At 52.2% G+C, this 26769-nt stretch overlaps 1 protein-coding gene across 5 annotated transcripts in view; it reads right to left on the reverse strand.

Moving 5' to 3' along the window:
- Window positions 1–26769, reverse strand: part of GSE1 (Gse1 coiled-coil protein) — a 592607-nt gene that overhangs the window by 99319 nt on the left and 466519 nt on the right. The window lies entirely within an intron of this gene.

Below are 26769 nucleotides of genomic sequence, written 5' to 3' on the forward strand. Positions count from 1 at the left end.
CTCCTGGAAGCTCCTCTCTGTTTTTTAACACCTGCAGGCCCCAACAAATCAAACCTTTGCAGCGAAAACATGCCCCTCGCCCTCCCCTCCTCCGCCTGCCCCACAAGGCTGAGAATTAGAGAGATTAATTATATTCGGCCAGCGATCCTGCATATTTGTGCCAAAAAAATTCGATCACGCGAGTGTCATTTCCTCCCTTTCGCCTACAGTAATCCTCAGCCTTTAGAGCAAATTATTAAAATTCACTTATATTTAATCTGCCTTCTGGAATTAATTGAATTTTTACGCTCGGCAAATGTCACTATTTGTGCTGGCTCCAAACGGCTAAATGACAAACTGGCCGACAGACCCAACTGCAGGCTCTAAAAAAACCCGTGGGTGGGTGGTGAAGCTGGCATGACGGAGAAAGCGCGACACCCATGGCAAAAGGGAAGAGGAGGAAGAAGAGCCGCCGAGTGCCAGAGTCAGCCCTCTTTGGATTGTACCTTTGGCACAGGATCTCTGGGCCAGAAGCAACAGGGGAGGGCTAAGGAACAGTGCAGAAGAGATCCCAAGGAAGAAGTGCAGAAAACCTGCTTTCCAGAGAGGGACAGGTTTCAAACTGACCTTCACAAGCTCCAACTCAGAGGCTACTGGAAGTTTTCAATTGTTCCGCTTACAGACCCACCAATCCTAAACAGACTCCCCCCACCATCATTTCCTCTCTCCCAGATTACAGATTCTCAGCATGCTAAATTCTGTACCTCCCTGCCCCAAAAGTCCACTGTGTTGCAACAAGGCATGTGCCTGGATTTGGCACACACATGGTGAGAAAAGGGGTATTATGCTATTATAAATGGGTACAGCCAAAGATGACGGAAACCCTTGCTCACCTGTCCCAGAGTGGAACCCTGACATAAAGTTTGGAGGGAAAGGGGGCGGGGAGCACTCCACAGCCAAGCCTCAGCAGGCAATAGCTCCAGTCAAGCCCCACTGCTTGCCACCCTTTGCAGCAAGCCCACCACACAGTGGACTCATCCGTTCCAGGCCTGTCCTCCTGCTGACCCAAACCCTGTCTGAATTTAGCAACCAGAAGCTCTGAAAAATATAACCTGCTGGGAGAGAGATAAAGGATTCGCCCCCTCCTTCCCGAAACGGCCAGAGTGTCTAATTTGCCTGCTTGGAAGGAAGAGAGGTTCTATTTTCCTGGGTAATAACTAAGCCCGGGCAGACAAAAGCAGGCTCAGGCATTCAAATCGGCACAGCCGACGCTATAAAGGGCAGGCAGCTCTCTCGATCACCCAGGGCCAAGAGCACAACACGTTCTTCGGATTACCCTTTGCTAGGCTATTGTTCACCCAGAGCCAGGGGAAGGAGGGAGAGCCAATCTCTCGCCCTTACCCGGCTTTCTTCTCTCGCTGCCAGTTACGCATTTTGGCACTGGATCAGAAGCACAGGAAACGGTACCTGCTCTGCAGAATAACTTCTCCTTTTTTGTAAAAAGGGGACAGAATGCTGCAGGATTTTACATCACAAAGCACCCCTGGGCCAATGGTAAAAAGCGTGCTTTCTTCCCACTGGCCTCCTGTCTGGACCGTGGAGACTCTGGCATTACACTTCAGAACCAAGGTAGGATTCAGGGCACACAGTTGTCGACATCTAGGCAACCTCCTCCCAGGGGAGGAGCCACGGGAAGCCTGCCTGGTGCTCAATAAACGCCCCCACCTCCCAGCCCTCTGTTCTGCAGCCCCAGGCGCAGGATGGTGAAAAGTGCTATCAAGTCACAGATGACTCAAGGCAACCCTGTAGGGTTTTCCAGGCAAGAGACTAACGGAGGTGGTTTGCCTCGGTGTTGCTACCTTGAACTTCCCTGGTGGTCTCCCATTTGAGAACTAGCCAGGGCCAACCCTGCCTAGCTTCCCAGATCTGATGAGACTGGGCCAGCCTCGGCTATCCAGGTCAAGCCAAGAGACGAGACGGAGGTAGCTGGCCATTGCCTGCCTCTGTAGAACAATCCTGGACTTCCTCATTGGTCTCACGTCCAAACACTGACCAGGGCTGACCCTGCTTAGCTTCCAAGATCTGACGAGATCAGGAGGGTTAAGTAACTGGCAGGCCGGAATACAGGGCTGCCCTGAGTCGTGCCCGCTGGTTTCACTCAAAGCCGCTCTCCTAAGCAGCACGGTGTCCAACAGAGGGGCTTTCAAGCGCAGGATCTGCCTTCCACTCACAACTGAAACGCAAGAGATTACGAAGTGGATTATGACTTTACTTCTAAGCCCTGTGGACAGCAGGCGAAAGAGTAAAAGGACTGCGCGGCCCACCTCAGCAAAGGAATCGGCCACAGCAGTCTGGAAGGAGAGACACCCCCCCCACACACACACACACACCATGGCAACTCTGTGAGCACCTTCACCCCTCCCTGCCTTTTCAGACCCATCCTGAGATTCAGCTGCAAGGAAATCCCAATGAGGGGAGGGGGGGGGGACACAGGTGCCTCTCAGCCTTGACTCCTTCCTGCCCTCCACTCCTGGGATTATCATAAATTAAGACATAATTACTCTGCATACATTTGCAATGCAAAGATTCCAAAGGCGACAGGCACATTCCACAGAGATGGAGGCGATAAAGAGGATCCGATGAATGTGCTCTCCCCCCCCCCCCCCCCCGCACCCGCCTAGCTGGTTTTCCTCCTTGGGAAGGAGACCTGAAAAATTCATCACTGCGCTGATGTCTGTGCGTCCCATTTTTGGATTTCAAAACAGCCAAGTCTTTGAGTACACTATGACTCCAGCCTTTGGGCTCCACCTGGGCCCCTGTATGGCTGCGAGACACACACACAATCCTGAAATGATAAACCCCAACTTCTACACACTAGACTATTGTTTGAACGTAAACCACACCCTCTCTATGTCTTTGCAGACACACCTGCTGATAAATGAAAGGTCCCAAGATTTAAAGCCAATGGCCTCTTTCAGACTGTACGACCTTCTTCTCCCACGTGATCCAACCCCTGCTTTAAGTTTTCCCATGGGTGCCCTGATCGAAGCAGCCTCCCTGTGTGCAGCGCGGCAGATTGCTATATGAGGCAGGGCCTTCTCCACAGCAACACCAAGACGCTAAAACACCTTCCGTACTACCATTTAAACCAAGGCAGTTTCTTTTTTTTGAAAGCTTTTCTAGAGGGAAGGGGGTGCCTTGAGTGTTTTGTTCTCTCGCAATCTGGCTGCTGCTATTCGTGTCTTGTTTGTTCTGCTGCCTGGCATCTCCGCCTTTCTTTAATTGCTGCTATTGTTTTGATATGATTGGTTTTAATCCGTACTGTGGATTCTTTCTGAGGGCTTTTTTTTGTTGTGGTTAGCTGCCTTGTAGAGTCTGCAAATCCAAAGGCGAGATAAAAATATTTCAATATTTCAATATGTAAGAGACAGTCACACCAAGGGCTCCACGTTCGGGCAGGTAGAAATTAACACTCCTCCACTGACAACCTCTGAACTGGGATTAGGAACAGAAGACCCAAGACTGACACACCAAAAGACAATTCCCCTGCAACTTCCCCTTTGTCTGCCCAGAGCACCTAGTTTTCTCTCCCAAAGCTTAATCTGACCATACAATGGCAGTCATGTGTCTGCAAAAAGAACACGCTCGCACACAACAGTGACCTTTCTGAAAAAGAAGACGTGCCAGTCAGGAATCCAAGTGCATCCAACTTTCACTTGAATTTTCTATTCAGGCTTGGCTTAACCTGCCACCTTCCAACAGGCCTCTGACCCGTCCAGACTAGTTTCCAGGGGCCACAGTTCATAGCCAGTCAGGAATAGACAGATGGGAAAGGGGCTCTGCAGCTCAGTAGGATAACCTCTGTTCAACAAGTGGAAGGTTCAGCCCCCGGCATCTCCAGTGAAAAGACCTCAGCCCGAGACCCTGGAGAGCTGCTGCCAGTCTGAGTAGACAAGACTGTCCATGAGTCTGATTCAGGATAAGGCAGTTTCATACACGTGTTCATTTTAGATGAAATTGCAATTCGGGGGGGGGGGAGGTTGGGGGAAGAACACGTTTATATTTTTTCACAGTGCATTGCTCGCATGTACACTAATGCCCAGGGAAGCAACCAAGAAGCAAATAATAAAAGAACCAGTCCCCAAATGTTTCCAATTTCCCCCGTCTGCATTTTTAAACGTCTATCTAGGTCATCCCAACAATCCTAGAAGAACCTAACCACAGCCATTTTATGGATGAAGACATGGAGCTGCCTTATACTGAATCGGAGTTCTCAGTGCATCGAGGCGAGTCTTGTCTACTCAGACCAGCAGCGGCTCTCCAGGGTCTCAGCCGGGGTCTTTCACGGCACCTACTGCCAGGTCCTTTTAAGTGGAGATACTGGGGACTGAATTCCAAGCAGATGCTCTACTTCTGAGACACCGACCCTCAATAGGGATCCAAAGGCAAGAGACGGTGATTTGAACCTGGGTCCTCCCATGTCCACAGACCGTGCCAGCTCAAACAATGCTGACCACAAGCAATGAGAGGACACCGCAAATCCATTAGCCCTGTCAGGGCCTTTTCGAGTGACTTAAGTGCTGCAGCCACAAGGGCCTGGCCACAATTAAATCCGCTGACAACCTAATCAGATTTGATAAAAGGAAGCTGCGTCTGTGCTGATCCCACAGAATAAGGAATGCAAAGGAGGCACCAGCAGCTCTCGTCCTCTGGCACGGGTCCTTCGGCTGCCAGAGGCACGCCAGCTTGAGAGTCAACACGAGCCCTGACCCTAGCAGATCCCTCTTGACAAAGGCCTCTGTGTGACCTGAAAAGCTTGCCGCGGCCGACCGCCAGGCAGACCAGGCCAGCGAACCACGCTGCTGTACCCACTCGTTGCATGTTTTTTTTCAATAAAAGGCCAACGGGGAAGCGGCGAGGCAGGGATAAAAACAAGCTCCCCCCCCCCACCTTCTGAACTGAGCCGCCAGCTTCCTCCTGGCCTCTCCAGATTTAAGAGCCGCGTACACGGATTAACCCGCCTGCCCGTTGACCTGGGGGTCCGATTTGAAATCCCCTCTCTGCTCAGCTTCTGGTTAACGCTGACAAAGAGCTGACGACTCGCCCGCGCGCCGGGGCCTGACAGCATATGCTGCCGACGACGTTATCTGTGCCGCCGTCCTGTCTTATCCAGAGAAATTGATTAGAACGTTATTTATCCCCACGCGCCTGGGCTGGGGCCATAAAACCCGGGCAGGACGTGCAGTCAGCAGCTGTTCCAGGGCCGCCTTCCACTTCCCAGGTGTCAAGCAAACACCACCCCGCACAGCAGCACGCCTGGTTAGCGAGCGCGGTGCATGCTGATGGGCTCTGGAACCTGAATGAACATACACATTAGCCGAATAAGAAAAGGAACTTGTTCCAGTGAGGGGGAGGGTGTGCCTCGGGGAAGGGCCTGCTTCCTAATATAGCTCTCCAATCCCCAGGCCAAGTGGTGGGCAATCTGATCTTTAACTTGGAGAAATGTCAACTGAGGGGTGACATCATAGAGGTTTGCAGGATTATGCACGGGATAGAGAAGGTATTTATTTATTTATTTATTTATTTCATTTTATATCCCGCCCTCCCCCACCACGGCAGGCTCAGGGCAGCTAACAACATTCTACAATCATACAATAACAAGTAAAACCTTAAAATTACAATATAGAGCAATAAAACATTAAAATATTAACTTAAAACCAATCCAGTAATACAGTTGTGATGCGGTATAGATCTTTAGACCGCATTGGCGGACCCTTGGTTACCGTTTTTCCTAGCAGTCCGAGTATGCTAATTTAAAAAGGGTGGTCTTGCAGGCCCTGCGGAACTGTTCAAGGTTCCGCAGGGCCCGCACCTCCTCTGGGAGTCGGTTCCACAGGGTAGGGGCCGCGATCGAAAAGGCCCGTGCTCTGGTACTCTGATATTTAATTTCCTTCGGCCAGGGGCAGTCATTAGGTTTTTCCCGGTTGACCTCAGTGCTCTCTGGGGTTCGTATGGGGAAAGAAGTCCTTTTCTCTCCCTTTCTCACAATACGAGGATGCGTGGACATTCAATGAAATTGCTGAGGAGTCGAGTTAAAATGTATAAAAGAAAGTCCTTCTTCACCCAAAGAGTGATTCACACATGGAATTCACTGCCACAGGAGGTGGTGGCAGCTACAAGCATAGGCAGCTTCAAGAAGGGACTGGATAAGCAATATGGAGCAGAGGCCCATCAGTGGCTATTAAACACAGAGTATTGTTGGAACTCTCTGTCTGGGGCAGTGATGCTCTGTACTCTTGGTGTTTGGGGGGAGCACAGTGGGAAGGCTTCTAGTGTCCTGGCCCCACTGGTGGACTTCCTGATGGCACTTGGCTTTTTTGGCCACTGTGTGACACAGAGTGTTGGACTGGATGGACATTGGCCTGATCCAACATGGCTTCTCTTATGTTCTTATGGATGATCAAACCACACAGCTGCTTACCACAACAGAGAATGAAGCAATGTGTGGTAAAAGACCATGTTCTCCCCGTATGCCATTGCGCAGGAATTAAGATCACAGAGGAGAGGCCTTCCTGGCCATCCCACCAACCAAAGAAGCTCATGTGACAAGTACAAAAGAGATGGCCTTTTTGGTGGCAGCCCCACAATTTTGGAACAGCCTCCCCAGGGAAGTGCATCCGGCCCCCTCACTTTCAGTCCTTAGGAGGCAGCTGAAAATGGCTTTATCTAGGAACACATTTGATTAGGCTGACTAGCAGACCTGAAGTGTGGTTTTAAAGGTTGGTTTTTATGTTTTTAAACTGTATTCCATGCATTTTATCTATGTTGTAAGGCGTGAGGAAGGCGACTCATAAATGTTTTAAATAAGTCACATATTTAGTTTGGCCTGGGGTGCCTGGCTGGTTTTTTTGGGGAGGGAACAGCTGCCTGAACAGGAAGGGATTCACTCATTTGTCACTGAGCACCCCCTGCCCTTCACCCACAAGAAGCCGGTAGTGTTCAGCCTGTTGCCTTACCCCCAGAGCCAGTTCTGAGCTGAAGTGCCAGGGCTTGCATAGAAGTGCTTGGGTTTGGGGAACTGGAAAGCTGAATTCAATGACCTGAACTGGAAACTTGGTGGCCTGGACTTGCGCCTAGAAGGAAATTTGAGAAGACCGATGCTGGCTGCCTATTCACTTCTGGGCACAAGCCAAAGATCTGGAGCTATTCCGGGTAACCTACCAGGGTACTCAATGGGCTCTTTATTCACACTGGGCGGGGAGGGCTGCCCATCAGTGGAGAGCTTCTGGGGACATTCTGTTTGTGCGCCCTCACCTTTGGAGATGAGAAGGAAGAGTTCCAGAGACAGGGCCTTTTTGGTAGTGATGCCCCAACTTTAGAGCTGCCTTTCCGCCTTTGTTTACCTTGGAGCTGAGCTAATTCAGTTCAGGACCATTTTCTTTATAGTGTGTCAGGGGTGGGTGGGTGGGTGTGTATGTGTGGCGCGGTGTCTCTCCACTTGCTCTGTTGGACAAGTTGTATCCTGACGGCTGTTTTCACTGGCATACTTCCTGGTGCTAGCACGTTCTTGGCTGCTTATGCAGCCAGCTGTTCTACTGCTGCTCTCAACTGGTCTTTTTTTAAACACTGAAGGCTTTTATCATGAGCCTGGAAGCCACCTATCTTGACAGCTTTTACAGTTTAAAAACACACACACTAATATGCATTGAAGAGACCAATGTGCCTTGCTGCTAATTGTCACCCGTGAGCCAGAAGTTATGGATTCAGATCTCACTAGTTAGGTATGAAGTCATGCTCCCCACAGCCTCAGTTCAGCCACCTGTCAAATGGGGATATTGCGAGGATGAATAAGGACTGCAAAAAGCTTTGCCCATTAGCGTCTTTTCTACAAAAATGCCAACCCCCCCCCCCCCCCCAAACCCCAGGTTTTGGCTTGACTAAGCGAGAGAAGGCCTCGCTGGCAGCCGAGCCGGCCAGGCCGCTAAGTAGTCGCTACCTGGCAAAACAGAATCTGCTAACAGCCGGCTCGTCATTTCACTTTGCTTGGCCGAATCCTGGGCAGATCAACAGAAGCTGGCGTTTGAAAAATGAGCTCTGAGCCGTCTGACCCACGGACTGGCAGGCCTCCTCCCCGGCAGGGGACAGAAGCGTCTGGCGAACCGGCAACTGTTCCAAAAGGGCAGGGGGAGCTCCTGTTTCCTCCCGAGTCACTGAGCCGATGACCCGACGGAAACCTTCATGTCTCTTTCTTCTGTCAGCCACTCAAGGAACAGGTCCCGAACAAAGAACTCCGAGGTGGCTGGATACCTCCTTTTATATTCCCTCTTCAAGCGAGACAGGCACGTTCTCGCTCCTGAGGCTTTCATCTTGTCATGCTGCGCGTGTTAGCAGCTCGGCTGCTTTGGACCTGCGTGCGTGTGTGTGTGTGTGTGTTGTGGGGCGGACAGGCAAGGGACTGCAGAGCTTGATGCTTGCCAATAGGATCTGATTGACTGGCTTTTAATCTTAAGGGTTTATCTCCCTGCTGCCAAGTTCCAGTGAAGTGGATTCTTAGAAGCAGGCGGGGGCGTGCCAGCGGGTGGCTTCCAGGGCTTGGAAACTCTCAGATGCTGTTTGCTAGCACCACCAGCCAACGGATGATCCTCCGCAAGAGTTTCTTGCACCCGGGGTACATTAGGCACACAGGTTTCGGCTGGCCTGTCTTATTCAGCATCAAGAGTCTGCGGTGGCTAGCAGATGGGGGGAGAGAAAAAGAAGAAAATATTGGATTTATATCCCTATGCTCTGAATCTCAGAGCGGTCACAATCTCCTTTACCTCCCTCCCCCCCACACACAACAGACATCCTGTGAGGTAGGTGGGGCTGACAGAACTCTCACAGAAGTTGCCCTTTCAAGGACAGCTCCTACGAAAGCTATGGCTGACCCAAGGCCATTCCAGCAGGTGCAAGTGGAGGAGTGGGGAATCCAACCCGGTCCTCCCAGATAAGAGAACTCTGGCTGACCCAAGGCCATTCCAGCAGGTGCAAGTGGAGGAGTGGGGAATCCAACCCGGTTCTCCCAGATAAGAGAGCTATGGCTGACCCAAGGCCATTCCAGCAGGTGCAAGTGGAGGAGCGGGGAATCCAACCCGGTCCTCCCAGATAAGAGAGCTCTGGCTGACCCAAGGCCATTCCAGCAGCTGCAAGTGGAGGAGTGGGGAATCAAACCCGGTCCTCCCAGATCAGAGTCCGCGCACTTCACCAAACTGGCTCTGAAGAGGAAGCTGCCTTATTTCCTCTAGACAAGCACTCTTGGGTCCCTCCGCACTGTTCTGTTTGGAGCACTGGGTGGCTTTGGATGTACAACTGGATGGGTGGGTGTGATGAAAGGCACCTCTGGAGCGGTGGTCCCAACTCGAAGCAGGCAGCCAGATGCTCACAACCTAAGCCAGGAATCCCCAATGCGGTACCCATGGACACCAGGCACCTTTCCTGGAACCCACCCTCTGTTTTTTAGAAAGGCAGACAGGGCCAGGTGGGGCTTCTCCCCAGCAGGGCTTTCCATCGGCCACTAGAGATCCGATTGGTTGTGCAGATAACAACACTGCTTCAGCAGCAACTGTTAACCAATGACTCCCCCCCCTCCCATTGTATTTTTGATTATTCCTTTTCTCCCTGACACAGTATGGGGAGCAGAGCCACAAAATGGTGGCTGCAGGAGGCAGAGCCAGACATACACAGTGTTTCCACTCTGCCTCCTGCAGCCACCATTTTGTGGCTCTGCTCCCCATACTGTGTCAGAATTCCAAAGATGTCTGCAGGCTCAAAAAGGTAGTCCATTGTCCCAAAAGGAGATGCTGCCCAGAGTAGCACAAAGACAGGTTTCTGGGGCAGTGATGCTCTGTATTCTTGGTGCTGGGGGGGGGGGGCACAGTGGGAGGGCTTCTAGTGTCCTGGCCCCACTGGTGGATCTCCTGATGGCACCTGGGGTTTTTTTTCTTGGCCACTGGGTTTTTCAGCCACTGTGCAACACTGGCCTGATCCAACATGGCTTCTCATGTTCCTATTTTGGTCATAGTCAACAGGCAATGGGGGCAGCTATCATGGACCCCACATTCGGGAAGTGCCCAACTGCCCACAGTTCTACACCCCCAAAAGAGGAGGTAAGACAAGCAGGGGGTAAGACTGCTGCTTGCATTTGCTCTAACAGGGGGAGGGAGCTGCTGACTTCTGGGGGCAATGATGGCTCCCACCCATCTCACATAGGACGAGGACACCCTTCACTGGGGGGGAGCAATTATTCTAGGGACCCATCCTGGACTTTTGCCCAAGGTCCCAGAATCCTGCTCTTTGGTAAGACTCAGTAGCCCAGAATTCCCCTCACTAGCCACTGCGAAGTTCCCTTTCTCATTTTCTGTGGGGACCTAGGGCTCATGACAAACTCCCAGCCTGGCCTATCTCACGGAGTTCTCCTTGTGAGGAAAACGAGGTGCAAAAAGAAAAAAATAAAGTTCTACGCTGCTTTAAGTCCCAACTGTGGAGAGAAAAACTGGATACAAATATACGAATGCATCCTCCTACAAGCAAATGTGTGTGTGAAAGAACCCTTCCCAACTTCTTAACACGACACCTTTATGAAGGAGACACCACTCCTCTCTGCCACTTGATAGCAAGATTTTTTGTTTAGTGGAGGTTCTCACCGCCAGATGCTAGAAATCAGTCTACAGTCGCCGCTGCCAACTCAGCGCCGGTATTTGTGGAAACTGCCCCTCCCCCCCATACATGGAGATTCTCCCCAGCTCTGTTCTGCAGCAGTCCCCTGGAGGAGAGAACACAAATGAGCACCACCAGGGCTGGCCTTGGACGGTCTGGCACCAAAGGCAAGGGCAGAAAACCTCACCATCACACACACCGCCCGTTATCCGTGCCATCCCAGATAAAAGAGGCCACATCAAATGCACTTGGAAGTCTATTCTGTGCTCCTGCCTGCCCCTGCCACCACCCCCCCCCCGCCCATAATCCCTGCTCTTTGCCCACTTGCTCTCTTCTGGCATCCCAGGCCAGAAGTAGGCCTCTTTGGAGATATCCCAAGCATTCCTAGTCCCCGGCCACCACTACAGGCCCTTCCCTCTCCTATCGAGGGACGCAACCAACTTGCACGCCATTTGTTCGGGGTGGCTGGCTTACACAAACCCCCAGAGGCCTTGAAATTTCCAAGCTGGCTTCAAAGTGCAAGAGTGACAAGAAGTTGAAAGTAAGAAAACACAACGCCTTTTCGTCTTCAGGCTGATGTAGAAACACCAAGAACACCCAGCCCAGGCACCAAGGAAGGCGTCTGGAAGCTGCAAATGCATCTGCAAGGGACTGAGAGGGCACCACTGACACTGTTCTTTCTTTCTTTCTTCTGTACGGAACCAGCAGCATTGAAGGGTGCTTCTCAGAAACTCCCTTGAGCTTCAAATACACCTTGCAACGGCAAAGGTGAATGAGCATACATGTCTCAAAGCCAGGGGGTTTGACAGAAGAACATCAGAAGAGTCCTGTCGGATCAGACCAGTGGTCTATCGAGACCAGCATCCTGTCTCACAAAGTGGCCAGCCCCTTCCTCTGGAGGGCCAACCACACGGCAGAGAAGCCAAGGCCTTCCCTGATGAGAACGTCAGAAGAGCCCTGCTGAATCAGACCAGTGAGGGTTCATCGAGTCCAGCATCCTGCTTCACATGGTGGCCGACTAGTTCCTCTGGAGGCCCCGCAAGAGGCCGACCACAGGGCAGAGAGGCCGAGGCCTTCCCCTGATGAAAACATCAGAAGAGCCCTGCTGGATCAGACCAGTGGGAGCCCATCTAGCCCAGAATCCTGCCTCACACAGTGGCCAACTAGTTTCTCTGGAGGGCCCACAACAGGGCAGAGAGGCTGAGGCCTTCCCCTGAGAAGAACTTCAGAAAAGCCCTGCTGGATCAGACCGGTGAGAGCCCATCTAGCCCAGCCTCCTGCCTCACACAGTGGCCAACCAGTTCCTCTGGAGGGCCTACAACAGAGCAGAGAGACCGAGGCCTTCATAAGAACATCAGAAGAGCCCAGCTGGATCAGACTAGTGGTCGATCTAGCCCAGCATCCTGTCTCACACACTGGCCAACTAGTTCCTCTGGAGGGCCAACAACAGGGCATAGAGGCCGAGGCCTTCCCCTGAGGTTGCCGCCTGGCACTAAGATTCAGAGGTTGACTGCCTCTGAAACTGGAGGTTCCTGCTAGTCACCATGGCTCGCAGCCACTGACAGACCTCTCCTCCACAAATCTTGGCTTGAGGCCGGCTAAAGCATTCAGGGAAACACCCCGAAAGGGCACAGGCTGGGAGTTAAGATCGGAGGGAAAATGTCTCCCTATGCACCTGGCTCCCTCTTCCAGTCCTACTTCCCCCGTGGATGCGCAAGCAGGCTGAGGTGCTCCCAGCTGTCAGGTGCATTAAAATAATGCTAATAGTAATAATAATAATCAATGTCACAAGCGACAAAACAGGGGGGAAATTCCCGCAGATTAAAACAAACGCGACCATAAAGAGCGTGGAATGCGAGGAAAGCTCTCTCTGCAATTAAGCAGTTTTCTGCAGCACGACGATAATCACCTAATTATACTATTAATGGCAGTTCAACCTGCTTAGAAATGAAAGGACAATTCTTCCAGAACAGGACGCCAGCTGTTTGTTACAGATGTCAAACATCTTTAAAGGATTATTATTAAAAGAAGAGGGGGGGGGGGGAAGGAGGCAAGGGACCCACCTTAGAAAATCTGCAGAAACGCACATGCTAAATCCGCTGGGCCCAAACTCTCCGCGCAGCATCGGCTCACAATCCTGCCCCACACCGCTGGCAGGAGTGGCATCGCTATGGGGAGAGCGCGGCCAACTTTCCCCCCCTTTTCAAACGTTGGCTGCATCTTTCCAATTAAATAATTCATCGAGGAAGAGGAATGTTGATCCAGCAGAAGAGACGGCTCCGTGACTCAGCCCCTGCACACTCGGGGTAAACAGAAACTGTCAAACACGTTGTCATCCCGAGCCGCTCGCCACAGCCAAATTTAGAGAGCCGTGGGCTATTTGTGGCGGCCCTGAGACTGCTGCGCGTACCAGCCCTCAACTTAGAAGGCATATGCTCCGGTTTGCATCCCCTCCCAGGGTGCTTCTCCTTGCACGCCAATGTCTCTCATTCGGAGCCGTCGAGAGGAGGGGGACACAGATGTACAGGGGAGAGCAGGAGGAGTCTGCACACCTCTGTGCAGTTTAGAAGTACAGTTCAAGTCAGAGTGTAACAAAACAAAACATACTAAGAGGAGGTCATGGAAAGAAAGAGAGGTTGCTCTGGAGCAGGGGTGGCCAGGCTGTGGCTTGGGAGCCACATGTGACTCTTTCACACATATTGTGTGGCTTTCTGTTGGGGTTTAAAGATACTTTAGCAGAGTTGCGTGGAGAGAACCACAATAAACAAGCCAGGTACATGTTTTAGCTTAAGAATTAAGTAGTTTACTTTTACTATGAGGAAAGGGTAACTGGGATTACTAGAAAACAAATAAGGACTCAATATCCTTACTAGCTTCTAAGCTACATCTCGACTCTATGGAGTCCAAACTCTAACTGCGTGGAGATCTGAGATCAAATTCTGATCTGTTTTGCTCAGAGTAAACACAGTCTTTCAGCACTTTCAAAGCCCCCCCCACCCTGTTGGCAGCTTAGAGAAGGCACTTGTTTCTTTAAAAGTATTCTCCAAGCCAACCAGCCGGTGGCTCGGAGAATGCATTTAAAGTTAAAGCTGCTTTCTTTCCAGCTCTCCCTCCCTTCTCCATTTTCCTTCTTTCCTTTCTTCCTTCCAACATCTGACATTTATTCTATGAGGCTCTTACGTTACTTACACAAGTTTGGCTGCCCCTGTTCCTTGAGGCTTTTCCGGGAGTCTCCTCTGTCCCACGTCACCACTGGATAGCCCAGGCTGGCCCCATCTTGTTATAGCTCAGACGCTAAGTAGGGTCAGCCATGGTTGGTACTTGGATGGGAAGCCACCAAAGAAGCCCAGGGTCGCTGCATAGAAGCAGGCGACGGCAAACCACCTCTGAACAGCTCTTGTCTTGAAAACCCTACGGAGCAGCCGTAAGTTAGCTGCCACATTCCACACCAAAGGTGGTTGCATTTTAGTAGCAGCCCAGTTCTCTTTTTCTCTCTTGCACACACACACACACACAAAGGCACACAGACAATGCAAGTTCAGCGTAACCAAGGGGCATTAGCCAGCAGCCAGCCTACAGTCAGCGCGTGCATCCAAGAATCCTCCAGAGCAAAGGGCAGCTGGAGAAACGCAAGACGATACCCTTATTCTAACCGGGATTAGAAATCCAACCACACAGGGCAGTTATTGCTCTCGTGACCTACCTACACCTCCAGGTAAATCTGCCTCATAGTTAAAGCGGGGGGGGGGGGGAGATTAAAGGAAGTCAGGGAGAAGAGAGGAAAGGGAAAAGTCACGAGCCGGGAACGATTTGGCCTGCTGCATTCATTTATCAACAAAGCGCACCCTGCAGAGAGCCTCCACATCTCCTTCCCTCCTGCTCAGAGGGGAATGGCTGGAGGCTGACGAGGGCTTGAAGCAATCCAAAGGGATCAGGCAAGCCAGCCAGTGTATTAAAAGGAGGAGATTCAGCCCCTCAAAGCCAGCCAAGGCATCTCTGAGACCCCACTTTCTGCCCGTCGCCGAGGCTGGACTTTGCATCTTTGAACGCTGGCCCAGGCATGACTGTCATGGAAGCATTTTGGATCTCATCCGGGGCCAAAGTACAGGCTCACGGCAGATTGATACAATGGGATGGGGCGAGTGTCAAGTGCCCTCACATTGCGGCCGACTCGTGGCGACCCTGTAGGGATTTTTCCAGAACAAGAGCCATTAAGAGGCAGCTGGCCATTGCCTGCCTCTGCGTAGGAGCCCTGGACATCCCTGGGGATCTCCAATCCATGTACTGACCAGGGCCATCTCTGCTTAACTGCTGAGATCTGATGAGCTCGGGCTGGCCTGGACCAACCAGCTCAGGGTACCAGGACGGTAAAGGGATTTACACAAAGAAACAAACGGAACCATCTGCACTGCCAGAGGTGGTACCTCTTTGTCATCTTTCAAGCCTCTCTACAAGCTTTTGATGAAGAGTGCTCCGCCACCCCGCCCCGAAAACTTTCCTTCTCAACTGCCCTTCTGATGCCCCACTCCTGGTTTTTTTTCTGCACACCTTGGCTGGCCTCCACCCCAATCACCCCATCAGTGGTTCGCGAGCACTGAGGAGGAACAGTGGGGCATGTTTTGCCACAGGAACCCTATGTGAGCCCTGGGGCTCATGAGCTCAGCCCCAGAACTTTTTTTTTCTCGCACCGGGGCTCAACTTTGGACCATCGGTGGAAAAAAAGGAAAGTGTGCCTCTAAGCATGCACAAAGTGAGCTTCCCCCGCCCACCGAGATTAGGGGCAGGGCTGCCAGTTCAGAGGACAGATACTTCCAAGAGGGTTGATGCCCAAAAGCCCTCTCCGTTGACAAACCAAGTCACAGAGGCATAGCCAGCTCACTCTCCCAAACCCATGCCAGCAGGCGCTCCGGAAGAAGACGCTTCCAAGCGCCACCTGAAATACAACTCACTTCTTTCTTCCTTGTGCCTCCTCTGCAAAACTAGTGTGGCCAAATCTAGGCATCGTTTGGGGTGCCAATCATACATTTTGACAGGTATGTATAGTCTCGTTCAAGGGGCAGTCCAGTGATCTCTCTCGGTTATTGGTTCTGTGGCTCGGTGGCAGAGCATCTGCTTGGCATGCAGAAGGTCCCAGGTTCAATCCTTGACACCCCCAGTTAAAAAAGTCCAGGCAGCAGTAGGTGACTGAAAGACACTCTGGAGAGCGGCTGCCAGTCCGAGTAGATAATACCGACCTTGACAGACCAAGAGGTCTGATTCGCTGTCGGGCAGCTGCAGGAGTTCATAAGGGGGGAGGGGGGAGCTGTGGCTCAGTAGAAGAGATTCTGCTTTGCTCGCAGAAGGTCCCAGGTTTAATGCCCAGCATCTCCAGTTAAAAAATATGATAGATGATGTGAAAGACCTCCGCCTGAGACCCTGGAGAGCTACTGCCAGGCTAAGACAAGACTGACGCCACTGGAGCAAGGGTCTGATTCAATATGCGGCAGCTCCGTGTGTTCATGTAAGGTTCACATACAACACACGCCACAGGTGGTTTCGATTTTCGGCTTCCACCTAGAGAAACAAGCTATCCTCTGCCAGTTCCAGACAGCTGCCCCCCTTGACGCAAATGACGGATCCACCCAGAGAGATAGGCTTGGTCCTCTCCTCCCAGATCGCTTTCGTTGATCTGCATGCAGCAGAGGCCCCCAAACCGCAGCTAAATGACCAGCGAAGCATTTTGACACGGCTGCTCCTTTCTGCAAGGAAGGGCAAAAGAGTGCTGGCCTGGCCCTTGCTGGTGTCCTGACCCCCCCACCCCCAGAACACAAAGCAAGCCCCCGAGGTAACCAAAAACACAGACTCCCCCCCCCGCCCCGCCTTCCAACCGTTATTGATTCCCCCTGCCTGCCAGCCCGCGGGTCACTGTGCGGCTTCTGCCGTCTCGGGGAAGAAGGCACCACTTAGCCAGACGTCCTTCCCCAGCTGCCTCCGCGGTAATTAGTCCATCGAAGACAAGCCATCTTTCACCCCCCCCACCCCGCCTTTCTTTTATGTCTTCCCTTTTTCTTTCTCTCCCCCCACCCCTCAAATAATCACAGGGGAAGAAGGGAAAAAACACGTACAAGTGGTTGACACTGTTGCCATGCCAACAGAATTTAGGGCCTGCCAGGGGAGGAAGGGATGGGCGTGTGTGTGTGTGTGTGTGTGGCTGGGGGGGGGGTTAAAAGCGGTGCTAATCCTGTGCGAATTCTACGACCAAAGCGAGAGACACGGAAGTGGTTGGAAACAGGAGCCCAGCACTGGCGGAGGCCTGTGGACAGAAGCAGGGCGGGGCAGAGGATCTGGAGAAGACACCATTCTTGCGCACCTTGATCAGGTCACGGCCCTTACACCTGGGGGAGGAGGAGGACTGTATATTAGCCACCTTTCTTCCTCGGGGAGCTGAAGGCAGCTTGCAATGATGCATTAAAACACAATAAGCACATAAAAACACAACTTAAAAGTGCATCATGTTCTATAAGTCGTGGAAGCTTGATGGAGCCTCCCGGTCCAGGGGCAGTATACCTCTGAAAACCATATTCTGGGGACAAGCAAAGAAGGCTGCTCACACCTTCCTTCCCAGATTGGGGTCATGTTTTGAAACCGGGCTTAGATGGGCCTTTGACCCAATGCGGCAACAACTCATCTTACCTCCTTGTGGAATTTTGGAAAACCAAGGGGGACCAGGATACTTGAGCAGGGTTGGAGACGAGCCAAGCTGCGGCTTCCCCATTAGAGAGCCAGTTTTGTGTAGTAATTAAGTGCGTGGACTTGTATCTGGGAGAGCCGGGGTTGATTCCCCACTCCTCCACATGCACCTGCCTGATGTGGCCTTAAGTCAGTCACAAGTTCTTACAGAGCTGTTCCTCTTAAGAGCAGTTTCGGTCAGAGCTCTCTCAGCCCTCTCTCTCAAGAGAGCCAGTCTGGTGTAGTGGTGAAGTGTGCGGACTCTTATCTGGGAGAACTGGGTTTGATTCCCCACTCCTCCACTTGCACCTGCTGGAATGGCCTTGGGTCAGCCATAGCTCTGGCAGAGGTTGTCCTGGATAGGGCAGCTGCTGTGAGAGCCCTCTCCAGCCTCACCCACCTCACAGGGTGTCTGTTGTGGGGGGGAGGAGGAAGGTAAAGGAGATTGTGAGCGCTCTGAGACTCTTCGGAGTGGAGGGCGGGATATAAATCCAATATCTTTGTCTACCTCACAGGGTGTCTGTTGTGGGGGAGGAAGGTAAAGGAGATTGTGAGCCGCTCTGAGACTCTTCGGAGTGGAGGGCGGGATATAAATCCAATATCTTCATCTACCTCACAGGGTGTCTGTTGTGGGGGTGGAAGGTAAAGGAGATTGTGAGCCGCTCTGAGACTCTTCGGAGTGGAGGGCGGGATATAAATCCAATATCTTCATCTACCTCACAGGGTGTCTGTTGTGGGGGAGGAGGGTAAAGGAGATTGTGAGCCGCTCTGAGACTCTTCGGAGTGGAGGGCGGGATATAAAACCAATATCATCATCTACCTCACAGGGTGTCTGTTGTGGGGGAGGAAGGGGAAGGAGATTGTGAGCCGCTCTGAGACTCTTCAGAGTGGAGAGCGGGATATAAATCCAATATCTTCATCTTCTTCTTCCTACCTCCCAGGGTGTCTGTTGAGGGGAAGGGAAAGGGGAGACTCCTTCGGGTAGTAAATCCAATCTCCTCTTCTTCCTCCTCCAGAATCTCTTGCTGCTATTCGCCGGCTTCCTCTGCCTTCTAGGATTGCCAAGTCATCCCCCCCACTAACTGGGGGACAGAAGGGGAGGTAGAGTTGCCAGATCCTGGCTGGGAAACTCCTGGATATCTGGAGCAAAGCCTGGGGAGTACAGGACCTCAGGGGGGTACAAAGCCACACAGCCCATCTTCCCAAACATCCCTTTTCTCCGGGGGAAACTGATCTCCATAGTCTGGAGATGAGCTGTAATTCTAGGGGGATCTCCAGGTCTCCCCTGGAGGCTGGCAGCCCTCCTGCGCCTTCCACCCAGAGCAAGACAGGAGGTGCGAGAGGCAGAGCAAAGGGCTGCGAGGGCATTTTGCAGGCCTGGCAAGGATCATGGCCTTGCAACCAATTTTTGCCGGGAGGGAACACGGGGCACATGCCGTGCGAGCCAGGCTGCCAGCTGGCGTTACTGTCAATCCCCGCTCTCCAGCGACATACACACACACACACACACACACACACACGCTACGCTGCCCCCCCCCCCCAGAGCAGGCAAGAAGCCGCACAAGCAGCATGCCTTTGATTCTCCCCAGATAAAGGAGGTTTCCTCCCTTTCCCCATCCCTTGGCTCTCCTCCTCCCCCTCGCCAGCCTTTATAACGAATTTGGGTCTCTCTGAAACAAGCCCCAGATGATGAGGAGGACGCGGCTGCTGATATCACCCGCCTCGTCCCTCTTGAGCGGAATGGCATCTGATTGCAATTTCCTTTTATTAATGACTCGCCGTTCGGCGTGAACCTGGAGTGGTGGGGAAGGTAATTTCAGCACAGCCTCCCTAATACCAGGGACGAGACTCCCTCTCCCTCCCTCTCCGCTTAGCGGCTGCTTGCTGCTTTCCCTCTTCCAGCAAAAGGAGACAGAAGAAGCAGCCCTCTGATGAAGCCGTCCTTTCAAAAAAAAAAAATGCACCCAAGAAGAGAAATCACATCCTCCCTTCCTTCCCCAGACACTACTCTCCACCTTCCCCCACTCCCCAAGGACTGCGGAGGATCAAATGGACCTAACTTGGGAGGGCAGGCAAAAAAAGAGACACTTGGGGGTAAAACAGAATCCAAGCAATGCAGTTGGGCCCAGCTCTTACAACTGCTGAAAGACGGGCCTGGGGACAGCCTCTGGCTTTCTGTCCTGGCTGTGTCCTGAAGCAGAGGTGGAAAGACCCAAAGGAATACCAAACAGCTACTCAGGGTTGCTCACCGCAGAAATGTAACTGCCCCCCCCCAAATCACCGGGCAACAGGGGAGCAAGCGTGCCTCCTCTCTACCTCACCCTCTATAGTCTCATTGACAGATTTCCTCATTTCTTTAGAGAGCAGGGGAAAGAGTTGCAACATGGGGCGGCCCCACCGTGGCTCAGTGGAAGAGCCTCTGCTTTACGTGCAGAAGTGCCCAGGTTCAATTCCCAGCGCCTCCCGCTAAAAAGGACAGGGCGGCAGGTGATGGGGAAAACCTCTACTCGAGAGGCGGGTGACGTGAAAGACCTCAGCTTCAAATCCTGGAGAGCCACTGCCAGTCTGAGCAGGCAATTCTGACTTCAATGGACCATGGGCCTGATGGGGTATAAGGCTGCACTATGGGTTCGTATTGGGGAGGGGCTGTGGCTCAGTGGAAGAGAGCATCTGTTTGGTAGTCCCAGAAGGTACCAGGTTCAATCCCTGGATTCTCCAGTTAAAAAGGACAAGGCAGTGGGTGCAATGGAGAGCTGCTGCCAGTCTGTACAGACAATACTGACCTTGATGGACCAATGGTCTGCTTCGGCGCAAAGCAGCCTCATGTCTATTCATGTGAATTCTGGAAGGGGAATGAAACCTCCATCTCTGCTCCACTCAAGACATATAAGAAGATATAAGGTGGGGGTCAGCACCAGGAATTGTTTCCTAGCACAAGAATAAAGCGGGCCAGCTCCAAAGTTCACAGGAGCTCTTGATGGTCTTCAAAAATCAGCCTTTGATCCAGCCCTTGAGCACTGAGCTCCAAGACCCTGACCTCCAGCTCACACTACTGAACCCCCCACCACTCCCCTAAGCGCTCTGCTCCATAGACACCAGCAGCATGCTTCCACCTCGGGGTGGGGGGGTGGGGGGTGGGACAAGAAGTCCGGCCACCAGTTATGGAGCTGCTTCTAAAGCTTTGGAAGAGGAAGCAGGGAGGCAAGAGGAAGTGAGCCCATACCACAGGAGAAAGACAAGAGCCAAAGAGAAGGTAAAGATGGGGAAGAAGTGTGGAGTTGCCTAATTGAGGTTTTTAGCTGGGGGTGGGGGGGGGGAGAAGGGAGGAATGTGGAAAATGGCTGCACAAATGAGCATCAAACTGATCCCCCCATGCACTGCACGCAGTCCTCGGATTCAGTGGGAGCTCACAGTGCAGCTCCTGAACCTTTCTGAGAGTTCCTCCTCCTCCTTCTGAGAGTTCCACCTCCATGTCCATTGAATAGTAGGTGCAGCTGCATAACAATCCCTGGATGAACTTCACCACCTATTTTTCTACAAAATGACCCCTGCCTGTACGCGACACCTGTTTTATGGCCCATGCCCCAGATCTCTGTAGCAAATCCTGCCCTTCCCACTGCTCCAAAAATCAACAGAGAGACATCAAAGTTGCCCCCCTCTAGACTCTCCTGACCCCCCCCCCACTGTCCTGGGGCACGGGGGTTAGGGCAGAGGGAGAAAGAACCAGCCAGGAGAAGCCAGCCCTGCCTAAGAAGCCACTGCCCAGTGGAGCAAGAGCTCCTAGGCCACCCGGCGCGGCGCCTTCCTTCCATCCTCGGGTAAATCTATTTCCGAAGAAGGTTGAAATTTCTATCTGCTGCGACCCTACCTGCGCGATTAGCATTTCTAACATCCCCCCGTAGCCCGGAATGGTTGTGCACAATAATTTCAGTGTTTGACAGCGGCTGGAAGCATCCACACATAATTTTCCTTAATTGCTTCGGATCTTGCGGCGTGACACTTGAATGCTTCGCCTCCCCCCCCTCCCCCCCTCGCCTCCCCTCCGTGGTGCTTCCAGGGAAGAAAAGAGACCACCTGATGGATGCCCAGAGAAGGAGGTGGGGGGGAGAGAAAACCCCTGACTTTGAAGAGGGAGGAGGAATACATTAGCGCCTTTGGGAATGAGACTGGAGACGGATTTGGCCTTCCATCATCCCCTGGATGCTTACTGCCTCTGCCTGCCGTACCCGTCCCTAGATTAAATGCTGGTTGATTTTTACTGGGAGCAGGAATTAGAGCTTTGGCAATTACAGTAAAACAGAGAAGTTTCACACGACAGGAGGCACCGTAAGTAAATCCTTCTTGATTGGGCCATGCCAATAAAAAAAGGGAGGGGGGGAATCTTCCTTGCATCTGCCGAGGGACGTCTCCAGGGTCTCCCCGGCCTGTTTCCACAGGACAAAAGCAGGGAGGCTTCACATAGCCCTTATCGATTTCCAGAGGAGGCATCAGGAGATGAGGCCAAACGAAAAAAGAAAGGAAGAAACCCACAGACACCATGCAAACTGCGCTTCTGTCGTCTCCAAGGAGCAAGAAGACGAGATGCCAAGGCGGGGGGGGGGGGGGGTCCAGATCGGCACCAGCGGTATGAGAAATCCCCCCAAAGAAGCTTTTTCACAGCAAGGCTCCAACAAGCGCTCTGGGGGACCGGCCACAAGTGGTCCCCACGGAAGCAAACCTCCCCAAACTGGCTTCGCCCACCTAATTTTTACGCAAATGTCAATGTGGCCCAGGGGAAAGCGAGCCCCCGAAACAAAGGCAGCTCTTGGCTACTCTCCTTCCTCAACAAATGCAACAACCCCCACCCCACAAAAAAAATCTGCCTCTCCCTATGCGCTGATCCAGCCAGATGGTTCGTAGACAATCCCGACAAGCACACCTGATCGACTCTGCCCGCCAAAGAGTGGGGGTGGGAGGGTTGGACTATGCACTATGAGACGGGTTCATATTCCCCCACTCTGCCATGGAACCTTGCTGGGTGACCTGAGGTCAGTCACGAACTGTCAGTTTAGCCTACCCCACAGGGCTGTTGGGAAGAGAAGGGGAGGGCAACAGCCACTTGAACACACATACATACGAAGCTGCCTTCTACTGAATCAGACCCTCCTGGGTCCATCAAAGTCAGTACTGTCTACTCAGACTGGCAGCGGCTCTCCAGGGTCTCAAGCTGAGGTTTTTCACACCTACTTGCCTGGACCCTTTTGAGTTGGAGATGCCGGGGATTGAACCTGAGACCTTCTGCTTCCCAAGCAAATGCTGTACCGCTGAGCCACCGTCCCTCCACTTGAGGTCCCTGTTGAGGAGAAAGGTGGGATTATCGATGAAGTCAATAAATAATCGGTGATTTTGGCAGGCCAGTTGCCCGATCAAGAAAAAACAAGACAATCACCAAGGTGAAGGTAAACTGAAAGAGGGGGGGGGGCGGAGTAAGTTCCCTAAGCTTTTCGGCAACATCTGCCGCTATTATCTGCCCCTCTGGAAGAGGCGGTCTCTTGAGTGCGACTTTAAAAAGGGGGTGCCTCAGCTAAGCGCTGTGTTGGGTTTTTTTTTTCTTCCAAAAAAGATAATTCACCATTTCATTACAAAACTGCTGTCTGACTAATCAGCGGCATGGTTTAAAAATAGATGAAAAGATTTCCAACTGATAAGGCACACAGGCCAATCAGCACTGCAGGCCCGCGTCTTCGGGAGAGTTGTGGTTTCGCTGCTGTTTCACCGGTTTAAATTCAGCTGTGGACATTTCAACAATAAGCTCTGATCGGCTGACCACCCACTGTGAGTGGATGCACGGCCAGTTTGGGAGACCCACCCAGCGGTGCCATGGCTGTGCATCCCACGCGGACTTTGCGCAGCAGTTCAACACAGCAAAACTAGCCTCCTGTCTCCCTAATGACTTCCGGAGGATTGTCTGTGTGGGTTTCCAAGGTGAAGGTCATCTCCTAAATCCTTCCTCCAAGAGGGGAACCCCGGCAGGAGACAGAGCAAAACAGATGGGGGCCGCTTTCAACTGCCCCCCCTGGATCATTGGTGGGCCAAGCCAGAATCGGGCTCCTGAGCAGCCAAGTGGTGCCGCCTCGTCATTCCTCCAGTGATGCGCATCCTCTCCCAGGCCAAGAGCTCACCCATCAAACTCCGCCAGTTATTCTCAAGAGGGAATGCGCATCTGTCTTCCTCCCTAGTCAGCTGGAACGAACCCTGAGAGCTTTCCCAGAAGGCAAAAATGGGAGGAAACGCAGCAACTCTGAATCCCACGGCCAGATCGACAGCTTCTGGAGGAAGAGCATGGGGAGACATGCAACTCTTCCAATTAAACCTGATGGGGCTGGGGGTGGCTTGGCAATGGATTTTCTCCTGCCAACAGTGGACTTTCCGACCCATCTGGATGGGGGAATGTGCAGCCCGTGGGGCTGGTGGCATCTGAGAGTCACTTTCAAGAGAACAGGAAGGGGAACTAGAATGAAGGCTTTTCTCCTCCCCCAGTGTGTTGCAAATGATTAAAATAGGTGGTGGGGAGGGAGAGATGTGGACGAGCAAAAAATAAAAAATAAACACCAAGGCCCAGTATCTTCTGTAAGCTTAGCTGCAAGATTTCCCTAGAGAAGGAGAGAGCAACACAGTCGACATCCCACCGAGCCGGCTCTTGTGTTCTTCAGCCCAATGCGCAAATATGAGCCCAGCTCAAAATGCGCAACCTTCAGAAACCTATTCAAGCACCCTGTGCTTCATTTATAACCTGCGTTCTCCCCCAATGGGAAGCCAAATCAGCTCTCCCCCCCTCATTCCCATCGTCCCCATTTTACCCCTCACAACCACCCTGGGCGTTAGGTTAGGGTAAGAGTCTGTGACTGGCCCGAAGTCGCTCAGCAGCCCTCCACGGCAAATGTGGAGACTCAAATCTGGATTTCACAGATCCTAGTCTAACTACTAACAGGGCCTTTTTTTTTTGTAGCAGGAACTCCTTTGCCTATCAGACCACACCCCTGTGATGTAGCCAATCCTCCAAGAGCTTACAGGGCTCTTAGTACAAAGCCTACTGTAAGCTCTTGGAGGATAGGCTACATCACAGGAGTGTGGCCTAATATGCAAAGGAGTTCCTGCTACAAAAAAGCCCTGCTACTACACCATACTGGCCCACTCCTTTTGGGCTCTTTGCCCTACAGTCACAACAGCCAGTCAGTAGTGCAACATTCTGTTCCTCAAACACAATCACGGACTCCATCCTTGACACACCTCTCCTTCCTCAAAAGGGAACACCCCAAACTCCCTCTGCTTCGCGCCTGCAATTCAATTTCAGGTTCCCCACAGCAAGTCCGGCTTAACGCTACGCTTTAAGCCTCAATTGCAAAAACCACATTTTAAGCCACGTTCTCGTAGCCTCATTGAATCTCTCTCCCTCTTAATGAAGACTCTAGACCGAAGGCTGCTGCGGAATCCAATTTCAGTCAAATCGGTCCGGAACTCTTCCGGGCCCCTTTCAGCCAATGACAGCCAAATTATTATCATCTGTTATTTGAGAAAAATTACATCCCGCTTTATTATCCAATTGGAGCACAACTCCATTTAAACTTCACACAGCAGACGTATTTCAGACTATAAGAGGGGGGTGAGGTGAACGACACCATTAAAAGATACACAGGAACGCTCAGCTCTGCAGTCCACGAGCCTGTTGGAAAAATCCACAAAGGCGAGGACGTCCACAACCTTCTCATTCATGGTGTCTCAGCTGAGGAAATCTCTCCCAAGAGAGTCCCACCAGAGCAGGCCAGCCTTGAACAACTGCAAGAGGGAAGTCAAAGCACGCTCACCAACACATGCGCAGGGTGTGCTCACCAACACATCCGCATGCTCACCTACACATGCGCATGTACTGTGACTCCGGTGGCAGTCAAAGCACGCTCACCAACACATGCGCAGGGTGTGCTCACCAACACATCCGCATGCTCACCAACACATGCGCATGTACTGTGACTCAGGTGGCAGTCATTCACTGGACGTTGCCCCAGATCATCCAAATCCAGTACTCCAAAGGGCAAATGCTGAACATGAGCAGACTAACCCAGAGTCCATGGTGTGTTCTCCCCCTGCAACGCACATGGGGGCCACTCGGTTTCCGATCAACGACAACTGCACAAATGAACGGAAGGCTGTGAGTTGAACCCTGTTCTACCCCTGGCATAGAATACCCGCTCTCTCTTTGCCTCACCAGGAACCTCAATCCCAGCTCAGTCCGCTTGCGCCTCACAATGCCACAAACGTGGCTAACTACATCCCATGCCCTACCAAGAGCAACTCTCCCCCCGTTTAAGCTTGGGAGATTTTGCACCAAACTGGACTTTTTGTATGCTATCGTATGTGGAAAAACAGAGCCGATCGGTTCCCATGACAAGTCTTACGGGGGCCAAAGCCACACAGCCCTTGCGGCCTTCACTGAGAGGCCCAGTTTTTCAACATTGCCCATTGAGCCAGCTTCACCCTCACAGTCACCATTTTGGAAATCTTGCATTAGATCAGAGGCAAATTTAGAGAGAGAAAGAGAGAGGTTATTCCTGTAACTAACTGCCACACGAAAAACCCATTTCCTGAAGCCAAGACTTCACAATCAGCCAAAGTTCAGAAAACCGCCACTGGTGTCAAGATGACACAGGGGCCTCAGGGGACTCGATCCTTCCTTTCTCCCCCTCAGCTGAAACCACAGGTGAGCAGGAAGAGTCACGAGCCGCCAGGAGAACCTCAGGTGCACCCTGAGTGATTCATGTCCACCCAGGTGGGCCAGCTGAGTAACCAAGTATCAAAGCGGACGGGGGGAAGAGAGGACAATTTACCAGTCCCTCCATCTCCTTCGTGTTCTTTTCCGGGTTGCCTTTCAAAGACGGGCAAATTAGCGCTGGGGGGTGCGCGCCGAAATTGAGACACAAGACCCGATAGTGGAAAACAACTGTTCATGCCCCACACGTTGCCAGCCGCACACAGCCCCACACATACACACACACACACAGAGGTTTCTTGGTGCGCTGTTTCAGCTGAAAACCCAGAAGAGTGAGGTCCCCAATAGCAAACCCCAGGCAGCGCCTGCCCCCTTCCCCAAATAAAAACCTGTAGGGAAGGCAAAAAAATAAATAAATACAAAAGCAACGGAGAAGGGGAGGAGGGGGTGGAGAGGCGGGAGACTGGCAGTCGCCACTTTGGGTCTGTCTGCTACATGATCAGAGCTCACTCATCCGTGAAACAATATTAGGCACCAACTCGAAAGTAACTTCACACCACGCTTCTTAATTCACCTTAGATTACTTAAGTGCTTTTGCCGTTCGCTGCTAAATAAAACAAGACTCGCCACTTAGCGAGCCAAGCAGG

Source organism: Heteronotia binoei, chromosome 14 (assembly GCF_032191835.1).
Source record: "Heteronotia binoei isolate CCM8104 ecotype False Entrance Well chromosome 14, APGP_CSIRO_Hbin_v1, whole genome shotgun sequence".
Lineage (NCBI taxonomy): Eukaryota > Metazoa > Chordata > Lepidosauria > Squamata > Gekkonidae > Heteronotia > Heteronotia binoei.